The following is an 18254-nucleotide window of genomic DNA, read 5'->3' on the forward strand; positions in this document are numbered from 1 at the left end:
GGTTCGTTTCAGGCCAATGGAAGTGTAGGCTACTGGAATGACCTGTGTCCTTGTCTTCCCATTCAGTAAACACACTTCCCAATTTGTAAGACTTTACTTTGCTGACTCAGCTGGCACAATTCGTCAGTTGATTTAAGGAAGAAGATAAGGGTGAAAACAATACTTTAAAGCACCACTCCAACAATTTGCACCAAAAGCGTGTCTTCTGTGACATTTTGATTCTGTGAATAACAACCCATATTGAGTTTTATAACTAGTTATGTTTCAGCAATAGTTTTGTCATTGTAGGCTATGTATTCAAAAAGGGAGATTTGTGAATAATTTAGAGCTCTGGCAATTACATTTCATCTTTTGGATGAAAACTAATTTCCGGATTAATATCAGTATTAAGGACTGGATCTTTAAGGGTTCCAATCATCTGCCACAGTCAGCAAAACTGTACTTCCTGTTTTGTTTTTTTTTGCACCAAAAGCGTGTCTTCTGTGACATTTTGATCCTGTAAATAACAACCCATATTGAGTTTTATAACTAGTTATGTTTCAGCAAAAGTTTTGTCATTGTAGGCTATGTATTCAAAAAGGGAGATTTGTGAATAATTTAGAGCTCTGGCAATTACATTTCATCTTTTGGATGAAAACTAATTTCCGGATTAATATCAGTATTAAGGACTGGATCTTTAAGGGTTCCAATCATCTGCCACAGTCAGCAAAACTGTACTTCCTGTTTTGTTTTGTTTTTGCACCAAAAGCGTGTCTTCTGTGACATTTTGATTCTGTGAATAACAACCCATATTGAGTTTTATAACTAGTTATGTTTCAGCAATAGTTTTGTCATTGTAGGCTATGTATTCAAAAAGGGAGATTTGTGAATAATTTAGAGCTCTGGCAATTACATTTCATCTTTTGGATGAAAACTAATTTCCGGATTAATATCAGTATTAAGGACTGGATCTTTAAGGGTTCCAATCATCTGCCACAGTCAGCAAAACTGTACTTCCTGTAACAGGATGTGTGTGTGTGTGTGTGTGTGTGTGTGTGTGTGTGTGTGTGTGTGTGTGTGTGTGTGTGTGTGTGTGTGTGTGTGTGTGTGTGTGTGTGTGTGTGTGTGTGTGTGTGTGTGTGTAAATTACAGACCTTCCACGCGTTTTTTATGATTAAGGGTTGATTTAACAATATGCTCTATGCTGCAATCATAGAACCATATAACCACATAACTTTATTTGAAATTCATTTATTTCACCATCACTAAATGTGTATTAGAATTTCGTTCTTTCTTGTTTGCCTGTGTTTGCTATAAACAAAACTGTGCAGACTCAAACTGTTGTCCAGGCTGACAAAAATCAAATCAAATCAAATCAAATCAAATCAAATCAAATCAAATCAAATCACTGGATTAAATGCGTCCCTTGTGTAGATGTTTAAAAGATAGATTTAATGCTTCAAATGTTCTTCTGGATAAACGTATATTTTGGCTAATCTGGCTTTGTTTCTTGTGATCTCTGTCAAATTACTATTTATTACACAGACAGAGGAGTAATGAACTATTGGAAAACAGTGAAGAGAATACAAGGAAGATAGTGAAGAAGAGAGGCCAATAAAAAAATCCACAATTCTGTTAACAGTTTAGTTACACTAGTATGTATCAGACATTCATGAGAGTTTTAACTAAATAATGGTTTTAGATTAGGTGCCATCTAGTGGGCCACTAGATGGCACAATAGAATAACACAAGTTTATGTACTTATGTATGATGTTATGAGGTGGTTAAGTATGGATAAAAAGTATTTGAGAAGGGAAAAATAGTAAATACATATATTAAAAAATCACACCCGTGTGAACTGAGTGGTCTAAGGTCTTATATAGCCTGTCTGACGTAATGAAATCATGTCTGACGTAATGAAATCACACCCGGGTGAACAGGGTAAACATAGCAACCATGCTCATTTTTTCTGCACAGACTAACAAAGCCAGTTGTAGGAGTGGTTTACACCACTCAAAACAAAGCCAGTTGTAGGAGTGGTTTACACCACTCAATAATGAAATCACACCCGGGTGAACAGGGTGAACATAGCAACCATGCTCATTTTTTCTGCACAGACTAACAAAGCCAGTTGTAGGAGTGGTTTACACCACTCAAAAACTTAAGCATTAAAGAAAAATAAATCTTTAATTTTGCTGTAATATTTATTGTATATAAGTGTGAGATGAAAATTAATCTCAGTTAGTTATTTACTGCCTGGACTCCTGGATCACTGACCTCCACACTTTCCTATATCTAACATCAAGTTCTTGTTGCTAGGCCAAGCTGTTGCATCTCAGGGCGTCCACGTATAGGTGGTGCGCCTCTTCCCCCTCCTGGCTTTGCCCTGGGTTGTCTCCCGCAGAGTCAATTTACTTTATCAAGTTCTGGGTGCATGACACAGTGCCCTGCCAGTCTCATCCTTGATGCGGTCCGTCCATGTGACACCTAGCCTGGCTAATAAGCCAGACCTGGCTTATTAGCCAGGCTATGTGACACCTGCTGTAGTGCCATTCATGGCATTCTTGAACTCCATCCAGGGCTTTCCTGTTGTGCTGTGACTGTGAGGGTCCATGCCTCAGCCCCATACAGCAGTATACAGACTCCACACGTAACTATGAACAGCCGCCTCTTAAGGTCTTTTCCCCAAAGGTCTGATTTCCACACTCTCCTCATCCCATGTACGTCATTCCAGGCAAGTTCTCTCCGGACCTTCAGGTCCTGTTTAGTTGAGGCAGTCCAGACCCTGAGGTCGACTGGCTCAAGCATTGCAGTGGCAATGGTTTTGTCCTCTGTGTCGACTAGCATTACCTTTGTTTTCTTGGCATTGAGCTTGAGGCCGACCTCCTGCACTCCATTTCTACTGTCTGCCAGAGGTAGTTCCCTTCCTTTCTCTACTCTACTGTATTCGAGATTATGGCTGTATGTAATCTCTGTGTGTAAACATGAAACATGAAAAAAATAAAAATAAAAAAAATAATATATATATATATATATATATATATATATATACACACATATACAATCACATCTGTGTGAAGTGAGGGGCGCTCATCGTACATCATCATCACAATTTGCGTCCTCACCTTCGTCATCAATGTTTGTGTTACGCGATGTTTATGTTTACACAAACACTCAAAATTGTCCATTCATTGTCAATGGCTTGTGTAAGACAAAGTTTGTGCACACACTCCAAAAACTGGACATAGGAGGGGCTAGTGCCCCTCAATAATATAACATAATTTCAATATATGGATTTTGTTCATTCAAATTCCATAATGATTATATGAATGCAGTGTATAGCACAGATTGGCACAGCATTAATTTGTCACTGCCTAGTATGCAGGTGAAACCAAGTCTAATGGCAATGCCCAGCTCATGCTGACCTCTGCTGTGTCTGCATGGTGGATATGAGAGTGAGTCTGAATCATCTTGACATTTTTGTATGATGGCAAAATCTTTTAATGTATTCACCGTTTTTTCATTGTTTTTCAGTATATTCACAAAAAGTGAAATGTGGATGGAAGTCTATATTTCTTATTTTATGTAAGATACAGAACAAACTCTGTTTAGTTCAGGACGGAGTGCACAAACCTTTCTCCCAGGAGTTTGTAATTGGTAATATTGTGAAACTCTTGCATTGTCATTCGTAAAGAGGATGAAGCAATAATAGTCAAAGAAGTAATAAAGATTATCTGTCAATTATGTTAAGTTCCCGCCCAGAATGGGTTAAAGCTGGCTGTGAAGTTGGGAAGCACATGCCTTGCTTGCTTCAAGGACAGCATCATTAAAATGTGGCTCATTAAAAGAAAAAAATATGTAATGAGGTGTTGAAGTAATATTATTGTTAAATGTCATACATACCATGTGGTCATACAATGCACCTCATCTAGTGCTAGGAGGCAAATTCTACCACTCATTTCCCGAATCCAGGACCACCACTGTGGTTGGGAGACACACTCAGGAGAGAGGAAGACAAGTGTGGCCACTCCATCCAGGATCCCTTGTGGAATATGTAAAAAGAAAAAAAGTCTAGAAATGTACATAGCTTTTTTCAAGTTTTTATTTGTATAAAATATTTAAAAATAAACATGTTTTTAAAAATGGTTTGTGTTAATTTAACATTACACACTTTGATTCTGATTTAAATGATTTGATTCCAGACCCCCAGGAACGCGCCCAGGGGCCCGGGCCGGTTCCGGCGTGCCACCCCGCGTCCGAAACGGTTGAGAAATGACAGTTACCGTGTGGGGGTCCCTCTACTGTACCCTGTACTGTACTGTACTGTACTGTACTGTACTGTACTGTACTGTACTGTACTGTACTGTACTGTACTGTACTGTACTGTACTGTACTGTACTGTACTGGCACACCTGAAATCATCATATAAGGAATGCAATAAATTGAAATAATTATCATCTATTCAGGAGTCTGTGTTCTTCACTCTAAGACTGACTATTGTCTCCACATTCCAGGCTGGCATATGATGTGATGTGAGGATGAAGTGAGGAGTTTCTCTTGATACTCATTTGGGTGATTGTGTTTTGTGCAATTTTGCCACGGTTTCCCAACATCTGATTGATAGAGTAAACACTGCCATAGTAAGTTGCAATCAAACATATATAAAGTTAGCCCCATATGTGCCCTCTCCCTACGCTCATTCTGTAGCTCCGAGATGAGGTCACACCCTGGGCACGTCCCACCGCTGTTCAGAAACGGCGCATGTTTCCATAAGGAACGCTTCTTACCCTTTTCTGCACAATGAATCCAAAAAGTGAAGGGCCACAAACGTTTTACACTAATTCAAACTTAGCCCCGGCCGAGAAAATCCAACTCGCGATTTGAACCGAGCCTTTACGTCCCTTCTTTTGTCAGTCGCTTCAATGTTTTGCCCACTCTTATTCGTTGTGTTTATCGCTCCGATTCCCTCGTCCCCATTTGGCAGCGGTGATCCCCTACCGGTTCGGACGAATTATTACACCAGGTTTCACTGTCGCGTCTCGAGGCTTTCTGTAACATGATCTATGACTTAAATCGTTATGAGTCTGCGCACGTTCACGCGACCACAGTTTATTACCCTGTTGACCTCATCATCACCGATGTTTCTCAGCTCATTAGAAGAAAAACGACAAGTAAGCATGGCGTCTATTACCAGCCCAGTGAGTAAATGCGAAAATTGTGGATTGATATTCCAAAAAACTTTAAAGGGATACAGCAGAAGAGTGCTACTGAATATGACGAGTACGGCGACATCAAAATAGTTTTTTCCACAATTTTCTCCTAATGACAAAACATATGTCTGCAACATCTGTACATATTTTCTTCAAACTAAGTGCAAACTGAAAAGGGGAAAGAAAAGACTATATACAGCACTTGATCGTTCAACATCAATAGGATCTCCATCAAAATCAACGGCATCACCCGACCCCAAAAGAAAAACAACCCCAAAGAGAACATTTTCATCACCTCTGTAACATCACAAGGTTCACCCTCTTGTCCCTCTACTGCATCACCCATCCCAAACATCACATCAAACACATCATACTTTCCTACATGTCAATTGATTATATTATAGGCCTACTACATGTGTAATGGGGGTGGAGGAATATTAGAACTGCCAGTTATATTGTCATTGATTTACATAATAACCATTCATTAGCCTACAGATTGATATATAGGCCTAATCAAGATTATATGGTTTGATTACTGAAACATTTCCTTTATTTATTTTGGAATATCTATTTGTTAATTATAGAGGAACATACTAGTACAAGACAAAGAAGAGGGCCTTTCACGAAGAATGTTTATCCAGAAGTGATATCTCAATTATCATGGAAGAAGTGCCTGGAGTGGGGGGAGGGGAAGGCCCCACTTACCTTAAACTGCCTCCAGTCAATGTTTCCCGAGGCAAGACAAGTCGCCACACCAAACACCACAAGATTGAAGCTAAAAAGTGGAGGTATGATACTTTAATCAAGTAATAAAAATGATTTGTATACATCTAATAATATTGACATTTAATATAAATTATTCATTTACATTTACTTTTATTTAGACCCTTTACACTGACAGAAGCCCAAGGACTTTTAGACAAGAGGGCAGGCATGGTGCTGTCAATCATCTTGTATACACCTAGCTTGCAAAAACAGAAATGTGTGCAAAGTTGTCTAGGGCGTCGAATGTTGGAGGCAGGGCTGCTCTCAAAAAATGTTCCAGACCCTTAACAGCCTGGGAGTCAGTCAGAGCATCAATGCTGCTAGGGGCCATGTAGACAGTATGCGCCGTGGCCATGATCACCAGCTGAAGTTATGGAAGACATCAGTTGAGGTATGTAACCATTTTGAACTGTTGTAGCCTATTAAAAAGTAGAGTCATTGTGGCCAAATAAAGGAATATTACTCTCATTCAAGTATTCCAAAAAACACCATAATTAAAATGCATCTAAAATACACCATATTAAAGAGTTATTGGGTTTTTGAACACCTTTAGGTAGTACCAATGAAGGCAAAAAGGAAACTGACATTTGGTCCTAGACTGCCCAGGGGCAACTCATATTCCACATTTTGGGCCAGGGTTCCCTTTGGGACCCTGTTTTTAAGGGGGGGGGGGGGGGGGGTGACGGCCCCTGTACCTTTAAGGAATGTGTATGCTGTTCTGTGTCAGGCATGCTTAACCCAATCCCTTTGCAGTGCTGGATTGGGAGGGCGGAGCTGGCAATCTGCAGAGGGGGAGACACCTGGCCAGTGTCCTCCCCAAACACTATAAAACACGTAATGTTCTGGTCTCTCCATTCCATATTCCAGAGTGGCAAGCCGCCAAATACTTGATTCGGTCACTGCAGATTCAAGGTATGTATCTGGTGATATCCTTTTCTCTCTATATACTCTATATACAATACTGTAGATACTGTAGTTACAAAGTTAAGGTTTGAGAGAATGTCCACAAACATGAGAGTTAATTACACTATTTTGTGTAACTTATCATTACTTTGTGTATGGAAAGTAATTACCGGTTTATTTACAAATTATCATTAGACATTTTGACCAATTTACTTGCAGTAGTTGATACCCACTGGAGACTGCTAAATAATATTGCACAACATAAAAGGATGGTTGTTAATGTTGTTAGATGAATACTATATTCATCAATATGTTCATTGTTGATAGACTGCACATATTCATTCATATGGTGATACACAACATACCAAATATTCATGCATTATTCAGTTTACTGATATTCTATAATAACATTAATTCAGTAACCCCTATTGCAAATATTTAGTGGCAGAATCTAAGCTCAAGTACTGTATACCAGTAGGTCGCCCTAAAGGGGCAAGGTTGCGTGCATGCATCCACCTGGGTGACGGCAGACTGCTGGGCGAGCGCTGGCGCTTTGGCATGGGGGGTCAGATCAACATATGGAATTAATTTGGAATGTCAGAACGGGAAGGACGGGTGGGGACGGATCAACATATGGAATGTCAGAACAGGTCAGCTCCATATATGGAGATATAAGGTTTGAGGTCAGATGTAGAGTTGCTGGCCGGCTCCATATACAGTATGCAGATCTAGGTGATGATCCAGTCTTCTCTATATATGGTTATCCAGGGTTAGATGAGCTCAGTGTCTTTGACCAAAAAATCACTGCTAGAGTGTTTGCGCAGTAACATGTCTCCCTGTATCACCAGCTCTTTAGTAAACAGAAAATGAATTTTCAGGTCATCATACCAATTTGATCCAATCAGGAGAGAGAATGCATAGTTAAATGAAATTGAAATTGAAAGTGATGACAAAAGTAAATGAGTATACAAATTTGTAACTAGACAATAAGTGAAGCTGATAAATCGATACTCTCTCCTGATTTGGTGAAATCTACTTGAACATGGATTTTCTGTTCATTAAAGAGCTGCATGCCTGACCTTAAGTGTACCTGACATTTCCCTGAAATGATCAATTTGAAAGAGTTCACTCACTGATGTAATTTATTTCGCAGGATGATGACCGGCGATCTTATCCTCGTGCTGTTTGTTTTTACTGGGGAGATATGCCTCATCAGCATGGAAAGTATGGATTATGCATTATGGAGTGTGTATTATGAGTAAAATACTTTAAATAGTCTTTTTAATCAATGTTATGAGACAAAGTGCATTCTAATCACTCTGACTAATTATATTGTTATAACTTTGCTAGTCATGGCAACAATATTTTGTGTACATGAAATATTATAATGTTTGGGACCAAAAAGATTCACACATGCACCATTTATATGGTATTTGCTATATGCTAACTGATGGCTTTATAAGTGACAAATGGGACTGCATCCCTCTATACATATCCTTCTACCCTAATAGAAAGGGGGTACACAAGCACATGGCCGTTTATCCGTGCTCCTTCTCCTACCAAACCACTCTGTTAGCACATCTCCATGCACAAAAAATCCTGCACGCCACCCGAATCCATATGCACCACATCGCTTCCCCACAACTGCCATATTTACTGTACAAATATTACTTTTGCTAGGATGAGCGGGCCAAAGGCCCGCAAAATTCTAGTTATCTTAATAAATACCTTCATGCAGGTGAAAATGTGGCACGAGGTGGACAAGCAGCACAGTCTTCGACTAGATTAGATCATCTAGGTCGAGGAACTCCGGAAAGAGCCATTGATGGGAATCGTGCCAATGTCTGGTCACAGAACTCCTGTACCCACACAAACGGAGAGACCAAACCCTGGTGGAGAGTTGACCTGCAGAAGACTTACAAAGTGAATTCTGTCAACATCACCAACAGAAAAGACTGCTGTCATACAAGGATCAATGGAGCTGAGATCCGCATTGGAAACTCCCTGAACGACAATGGAAATGGAAATCCTACGTATGTACTTATTGCTTGCTTTGCAGGAATACATTGAGTCTGAAGTGAATAGACTAGAGATAACATTTTAAAAACTAACATAGGTTTGCACCATGCATTGTACCATAGCTATTTTGACTCTGACACAATGTTCTATGTATTACAGCAACAGTTGTAATGTGTATTTGTAACATCTGTTTTCTCTTTTCGGTCAGATGTGCTGTAATTGACTCTATCCCAGCTGGCAACACAAAGACCTTTACCTGTAATGGGATGGAGGGTCAGTTTGTCAATATTGTGATTCCTGGAGAAAATGAAATCCTGACTCTCTGTGAAGTTGAAGTGTTTGGGACCAAAAAGGAAGATAATGGTTAGTCAACTGTAAATCTGATCACAAAGCATACATAATTGTTGATTATTTACATTCATATGATTTGAAAGATTAATTCACATGTGCATAATTTCTGCTATTTGATATTTTTGTACAGTAATTGATGGAGTATTCCTCCATAAATATTATGTTCTTATCTGTATTTAGGTAGACATTCAGAGTACCACAGACGAAAAACAGTCCAAGTCCAAATTTCATTCTGACCCCTCCACGAAAAGGCCTCGTTGTGCTGGCCCCTTATCTATCATTTATACATTATGGATAAATAGTGTGGACTTAGACTGTTTTTCGTCTGTGGCATTTCTTACAATGTTAAGTGATAGAGTTACACGTGACCATGAATGGGACTGTAACCCTCCATAAAAATTGTCTAAAATACCTTCATGTAGGTGAAAATGTGGCACGAGGTAGACAAGCAGCACAGTCTTCGACTAGATTAGATCATCTAGGTCGAGGAACTCCGGAAAGAGCCATTGATGGGAATCGTGCCAATGTCTGGTCACAGAACTCCTGTACCCACACAAACGGAGAGACCAAACCCTGGTGGAGAGTTGACCTGCAGAAGACTTACAAAGTGAATTCTGTCAACATCACCAACAGAAAAGACTGCTGTCATACAAGGATCAATGGAGCTGAGATCCGCATTGGAAACTCCCTGAACGACAATGGAAATGGAAATCCTACGTATGTACTTATTGCTTGCTTTGCAGGAATACATTGAGTCTGAAGTGAATAGACTAGAGATAACATTTTAAAAACTAACATAGGTTTGCACCATGCATTGTACCATAGTTATTTTGACTCTGACACAATGTTCTATGTATTACAGCAACAGTTGTAATGTGTATTTGTAACATCTGTTTTCTCTTTTCGGTCAGATGTGCTGTAATTGACTCTATCCCAGCTGGCAACACAAAGACCTTTACCTGTAATGGGATGGAGGGTCAGTTTGTCAATATTGTGATTCCTGGAGAAAATGAAATCCTGACTCTCTGTGAAGTTGAAGTGTTTGGGACCAAAAAGGAAGATGATGGTTAGTCAAGTGTAAATCTGATCACAAAGCATACATAATTATTGATTATTTACATTCATATGATTTGAAAGATTAATTCACATGTGCATAATTTGATATTTTTGTACAGTAATTGATGGCGTATTCCTCCATAAATATTATGTGCTTATCTGTATTTAGGTGGACATTCAGAGTACCACAGACGAAAAACAGTCCAAATTTCATTCTGACCCCTCCACAAAAAGGCCTCGTTGTCCTGGCCCCTTATCTATCATTTATACATTATGGATAAATAGTGTGGACTTAGACTGTTTTTCGTCTGTGGCATTCATTGGCACAAGATGGACAACTAGCTCAATATTCTCCAATATCTGACACACTGGTTGACATTGCTGCCATATCCGATGATGGAAATCGTTAGTCTAAATCTGTTCACAAACTATAATGCTTTTTTTAAATTTACAGCCTTTAAAGATTCACTCGTGCATCACTTCTGCTATTTTTTACAATGTTAAGTGATAGAGTTACATGGGACTGTATCCATGACTGGTGTCATGAAAGGATCAATGGCGCTGAAATCCGCATGTTCTATGTATTACAGCAACAGTTGTAGTGTGTACAGTATGTGTATTTGTAACATCTGTTTTCTCTTTTCGATCAGATGTGCTGTAATTGACTCTATCCCAGCTGGCAACACAAAGACCTTTACCTGTAATGGGATGGAGGGTCAGTTTGTCAATATTGTGATTCCTGGAAAAAATGAAATCCTGACTCTCTGTGAGGTGGAGGTGTTTGGAACCGAAACGGATGACGATGGTTGTTAGTCTAAATCAGATCACCAGCCATAAACAATTATTCAATATTTAAAGATTCAAATAGTGTCATTTCTGCTATTTGCTATGCTAATCGGTGAGTGAATTATGAGTGTCATTTTCGTAAGATACACTTGCATGAACTTGGTATGAGAAGAAAGCACACAGTAAATAAGGAATGCAATAAATTGAAATAATTATCATCTATTCAGGAGTCTGTGTTCTTCACTCTAAGACTGACTATTGTCTCCACATTCCAGGCTGGCATATGATGTGATGTGTGAAGTGAGGAGTTTCTCTTGATACTCATTTGGGTGATTGTGTTTTGTGCAATTTTGCCAAGGTTTCCCAACATCTGATTGATAGAGTAAACACTGCCATATTAAGTTGCAAACATGATCTATGACTTAAATCGTTATGAGTCTGCGCACGTTCACGTGACCACAGTTTATTACCCTGTTGACCTCATCACCGAAGAGGGCATGAAGTTAGTTGGTATGAGAGAAAAAAGGCAGAGGACAGGGTGAGATGAAGGCAGATGATTCGCTGTGGTGACCCCAGAAAGAATAAGCAGATTACACGGTTTATAGTGTGCTATGATAAATGTTTTTATGTGTTATAACGTTAATTAATTATACAGTGTTATAAGATGATTATATAATGCACCATAGACACAGGGTTCATATTAGGGAGTGTTATACCAAACTGTCAGTTTTGTGTGAATAATAATTGTGTGTTCTTACCTGAAGGTTCATCTCCATAGAGTCTCATCTTGAGATTCTCATCAGCAGCTTTTGGATTCAGATAGTCTACGTCCAGCTGCCCTAAACTGCTGTTGAATTCCACTGACATGGTTCGTTTCAGGCCAATGGAAGTGTAGGCTACTGGAATGACCTGTGTCCTTGTCTTCCCATTCAGTAAACACACTTCCCAATTTGTAAGACTTTACTTTGCTGACTCAGCTGGCACAATTCGTCAGTTGATTTAAGGAAGAAGATAAGGGTGAAAACAATACTTTAAAGCACCACTCCAACAATTTGCACCAAAAGCGTGTCTTCTGTGACATTTTGATTCTGTGAATAACAACCCATATTGAGTTTTATAACTAGTTATGTTTCAGCAATAGTTTTGTCATTGTAGGCTATGTATTCAAAAAGGGAGATTTGTGAATAATTTAGAGCTCTGGCAATTACATTTCATCTTTTGGATAAACTAATTTCCGGATTAATATCAGTATTAAGGACTGGATCTTTAAGGGTTCCAATCATCTGCCACAGTCAGCAAAACTGTACTTCCTGTTTTGTTTTTTTTTGCACCAAAAGCGTGTCTTCTGTGACATTTTGATCCTGTAAATAACAACCCATATTGAGTTTTATAACTAGTTATGTTTCAGCAATAGTTTTGTCATTGTAGGCTATGTATTCAAAAAGGGAGATTTGTGAATAATTTAGAGCTCTGGCAATTACATTTCATCTTTTGGATGAAAACTAATTTCCGGATTAATATCAGTATTAAGGACTGGATCTTTAAGGGTTCCAATCATCTGCCACAGTCAGCAAAACTGTACTTCCTGTTTTGTTTTTTTTTGCACCAAAAGCGTGTCTTCTGTGACATTTTGATCCTGTAAATAACAACCCATATTGAGTTTTATAACTAGTTATGTTTCAGCAATAGTTTTGTCATTGTAGGCTATGTATTCAAAAAGGGAGATTTGTGAATAATTTAGAGCTCTGGCAATTACATTTCATCTTTTGGATAAACTAATTTCCGGATTAATATCAGTATTAAGGACTGGATCTTTAAGGGTTCCAATCATCTGCCACAGTCAGCAAAACTGTACTTCCTGTAACAGTGTGTGTGTGTGTGTGTGTAAATTACAGACCTTCCACGCGTTTTTTATGATTAAGGGTTGATTTAACAATATGCTCTATGCTGTAATCATAGAACCACATAACTTTATTTGAAATTCATTTATTTCACCATCACTAAATGTGTATTAGAATTTCGTTCTTTCTTGTTTGCCTGTGTTTGCTATAAACAAAACTGTGCAGACTCAAACTGTTGTCCAGGCTGACAAAAATCAAATCAAATCAAATCAAATCACTGGATTAAATGCGTCCCTTGTGTAGATGTTTAAAAGATAGATTTAATGCTTCAAATGTTCTTCTGGATAAACGTATATTTTGGCTAATCTGGCTTTGTTTCTTGTGATCTCTGTCAAATTACTATTTATTACACAGACAGAGGAGTAATGAACTATTGGAAAATAGTGAAGAGAATACAAGGAAGATAGTGAAGAAGAGAGGCCAATAAAAAAAATCCACAATTCTGTTAACAGTTTAGTTACACTAGTATGTATCAGACATTCATGAGAGTTTTAACTAAATGGTTTTAGATTAGGTGCCATCTAGTGGGCCACTAGATGGCACATAGAATAACACAAGTTTATGTACTTATGTATGATGTTATGAGGTGGTTAAGTATGGATAAAAAGTATTTGAGAAGGGAAAAATAGTAAATACATATATTAAAAAATCACACCCGTGTGAACTGAGTGGTCTAAGGTCTTATATAGCCTGTCTGACGTAATGAAATCATGTCTGACGTAATGAAATCACACCCGGGTGAACAGGGTAAACATAGCAACCATGCTCATTTTTTCTGCACAGACTAACAAAGCCAGTTGTAGGAGTGGTTTACACCACTCAAAACAAAGCCAGTTGTAGGAGTGGTTTACACCACTCAATAATGAAATCACACCCGGGTGAACATAGCAACCATGCTCATTTTTTCTGCACAGACTAACAAAGCCAGTTGTAGGAGTGGTTTACACCACTCAAAAACTTAAGCATTAAAGAAAAATAAATCTTTAATTTTGCTGTAATATTTATTGTATATAAGTGTGAGATGAAAATTAATCTCAGTTAGTTATTTACTGCCTGGACTCCTGGATCACTGACCTCCACACTTTCCTATATCTAACATCAAGTTCTTGTTGCTAGGCCAAGCTGTTGCATCTCAGGGCGTCCACGTATAGGTGGTGCGCCTCTTCCCCCTCCTGGCTTTGCCCTGGGTTGTCTCCCGCAGAGTCAATTTACTTTATCAAGTTCTGGGTGCATGACACAGTGCCCTGCCAGTCTCATCCTTGATGCGGTCCGTCCATGTGACACCTAGCCTGGCTAATAAACCAGACCTGGCTTATTAGCCAGGCTATGTGACACCTGCTGTAGTGCCATTCATAGCATTCTTGAACTCCATCCAGGGCTTTCCTGTTGTGCTGTGACTGTGAGGGTCCATGCCTCAGCCCCATACAGCAGTATACAGACTCCACACGTAACTATGAACAGCCGCCTCTTAAGGTCTTTTCCCCAAAGGTCTGATTTCCACACTCTCCTCATCCCATGTACGTCATTCCAGGCAAGTTCTCTCCGGACCTTCAGGTCCTGTTTAGTTGAGGCAGTCCAGACCCTGAGGTCGACTGGCTCAAGCATTGCAGTGGCAATGGTTTTGTCCTCTGTGTCGACTAGCATTACCTTTGTTTTCTTGGCATTGAGCTTGAGGCCGACCTCCTGCACTCCATTTCTACTGCCTGCCAGAGGTAGTTCCCTTCCTTTCTCTACTCTACTGTATTCGAGATTATGGCTGTATGTAATCTCTGTGTGTAAACATGAAACATGAAAAAAAAAATATATATATATATATATATATATATACACATATACAATCACATCTGTGTGAAGTGAGGGGCGCTCATCGTACATCATCATCACAATTTGCGTCCTCACCTTCGTCATCAATGTTTGTGTTACGCGATGTTTATGTTTACACAAACACTCAAAATTGTCCATTCATTGTCAATGGCTTGTGTAAGACAAAGTTTGTGCACACACTCCAAAAACTGGACATAGGAGGGGCTAGTGCCCCTCAATAATATAACATAATTTCAATATATGGATTTTGTTCATTCAAATTCCATAATGATTATATGAATGCAGTGTATAGCACAGATTGGCACAGCATTAATTTGTCACTGCCTAGTATGCAGGTGAAACCAAGTCTAATGGCAATGCCCAGCTCATGCTGACCTCTGCTGTGTCTGCATGGTGGATATGAGAGTGAGTCTGAATCATCTTGACATTTTTGTATGATGGCAAAATCTTTTAATGTATTCACCGTTTTTTCATTGTTTTTCAGTATATTCACAAAAAGTGAAATGTGGATGGAAGTCTATATTTCTTATTTTATGTAAGATACAGAACAAACTCTGTTTAGTTCAGGACGGAGTGCACAAACCTTTCTCCCAGGAGTTTGTAATTGGTAATATTGTGAAACTCTTGCATTGTCATTCGTAAAGAGGATGAAGCAATAATAGTCAAAGAAGTAATAAAGATTATCTGTCAATTATGTTAAGTTCCCGCCCAGAATGGGTTAAAGCTGGCTGTGAAGTTGGGAAGCACATGCCTTGCTTGCTTCAAGGACAGCATCATTAAAATGTGGCTCATTAAAAGAAAAAAATATGTAATGAGGTGTTGAAGTAATATTATTGTTAAATGTCATACATACCATGTGGTCATACAATGCACCTCATCTAGTGCTAGGAGGCAAATTCTACCACTCATTTCCCGAATCCAGGACCACCACTGTGGTTGGGAGACACACTCAGGAGAGAGGAAGACAAGTGTGGCCACTCCATCCAGGATCCCTTGTGGAATATGTAAAAAGAAAAAAAGTCTAGAAATGTACATAGCTTTTTTCAAGTTTTTATTTGTATAAAATATTTTAAAATAAACATGTTTTTAAAAATGGTTTGTGTTAATTTAACATTACACACTTTGATTCTGATTTAAATGATTTGATTCCAGACCCCCAGGAACGCGCCCAGGGGCCCGGGCCGGTTCCGGCGTGCCACCCCGCGTCCGAAACGGTTGAGAAATGACAGTTACCGTGTGGGGGTCCCTCTACTGTACCCTCTACTGTACTGTACTGTACTGTACTGTACTGTACTGTACTGTACTGTACTGGCACACCTGAAATCATCATATAAGGAATGCAATAAATTGAAATAATTATCATCTATTCAGGAGTCTGTGTTCTTCACTCTAAGACTGACTATTGTCTCCACATTCCAGGCTGGCATATGATGTGATGTGAGGATGAAGTGAGGAGTTTCTCTTGATACTCATTTGGGTGATTGTGTTTTGTGCAATTTTGCCAAGGTTTCCCAACATCTGATTGATAGAGTAAACACTGCCATAGTAAGTTGCAATCAAACATATATAAAGTTAGCCCCATATGTGCCCTCTCCCTACGCTCATTCTGTAGCTCCGAGATGAGGTCACACCCTGGGCACGTCCCACCGCTGTTCAGAAACGGCGCATGTTTCCATAAGGAACGCTTCTTACCCTTTTCTGCACAATGAATCCAAAAAGTGAAGGGCCACAAACGTTTTACACTAATTCAAACTTAGCCCCGGCCGAGAAAATCCAACTCGCGATTTGAACCGAGCCTTTACGTCCCTTCTTTTGTCAGTCGCTTCAATGTTTTGCCCACTCTTATTCGTTGTGTTTATCGCTCCGATTCCCTCGTCCCCATTTGGCAGCGGTGATCCCCTACCGGTTCGGACGAATTATTACACCAGGTTTCACTGTCGCGTCTCGAGGCTTTCTGTAACATGATCTATGACTTAAATCGTTATGAGTCTGCGCACGTTCACGCGACCACAGTTTATTACCCTGTTGACCTCATCATCACCGATGTTTCTCAGCTCATTAGAAGAAAAACGACAAGTAAGCATGGCGTCTATTACCAGCCCAGTGAGTAAATGCGAAAATTGTGGATTGATATTCCAAAAAACTTTAAAGGGATACAGCAGAAGAGTGCTACTGAATATGACGAGTACGGCGACATCAAAATAGTTTTTTCCACAATTTTCTCCTAATGACAAAACATATGTCTGCAACATCTGTACATATTTTCTTCAAACTAAGTGCAAACTGAAAAGGGGAAAGAAAAGACTATATACAGCACTTGATCGTTCAACATCAATAGGATCTCCATCAAAATCAACGGCATCACCCGACCCCAAAAGAAAAACAACCCCAAAGAGAACATTTTCATCACCTCTGTAACATCACAAGGTTCACCCTCTTGTCCCTCTACTGCATCACCCATCCCAAACATCACATCAAACACATCATATTTTCCTACATGTCAATTGATTATATTATAGGCCTACTACATGTGTAATGGGGGTGGAGGAATATTAGAACTGCCAGTTATATTGTCATTGATTTACATAATAACCATTCATTAGCCTACAGATTGATATATAGGCCTAATCAAGATTATATGGTTTGATTACTGAAACATTTCCTTTATTTATTTTGGAATATCTATTTGTTAATTATAGAGGAACATACTAGTACAAGACAAAGAAGAGGGCCTTTCACGAAGAATGTTTATCCAGAAGTGATATCTCAATTATCATGGAAGAAGTGCCTGGAGTGGGGGGAGGGGAAGGCCCCACTTACCTTAAACTGCCTCCAGTCAATGTTTCCCGAGGCAAGACAAGTCGCCACACCAAACACCACAAGATTGAAGCTAAAAAGTGGAGGTATGATACTTTAATCAAGTAATAAAAATGATTTGTATACATCTAATAATATTGACATTTAATATAAATTATTCATTTACATTTACTTTTATTTAGACCCTTTACACTGACAGAAGCCCAAGGACTTTTAGACAAGAGGGCAGGCATGGTGCTGTCAATCATCTTGTATACACCTAGCTTGCAAAAACAGAAATGTGTGCAAAGTTGTCTAGGGCGTCGAATGTTGGAGGCAGGGCTGCTCTCAAAAAATGTTCCAGACCCTTAACAGCCTGGGAGTCAGTCAGAGCATCAATGCTGCTAGGGGCCATGTAGACAGTATGCGCCGTGGCCATGATCACCAGCTGAAGTTATGGAAGACATCAGTTGAGGTATGTAACCATTTTGAACTGTTGTAGCCTATTAAAAAGTAGAGTCATTGTGGCCAAATAAAGGAATATTACTCTCATTCAAGTATTCCAAAAAACACCATAATTAAAATGCATCTAAAATACACCATATTAAAGAGTTATTGGGTTTTTTAACACCTTTAGGTAGTACCAATGAAGGCAAAAAGGAAA

Source organism: Electrona antarctica (assembly GCF_951216825.1).
Source record: "Electrona antarctica genome assembly, chromosome: 6".
Taxonomy (NCBI): Eukaryota; Metazoa; Chordata; class Actinopteri; order Myctophiformes; family Myctophidae; genus Electrona; species Electrona antarctica.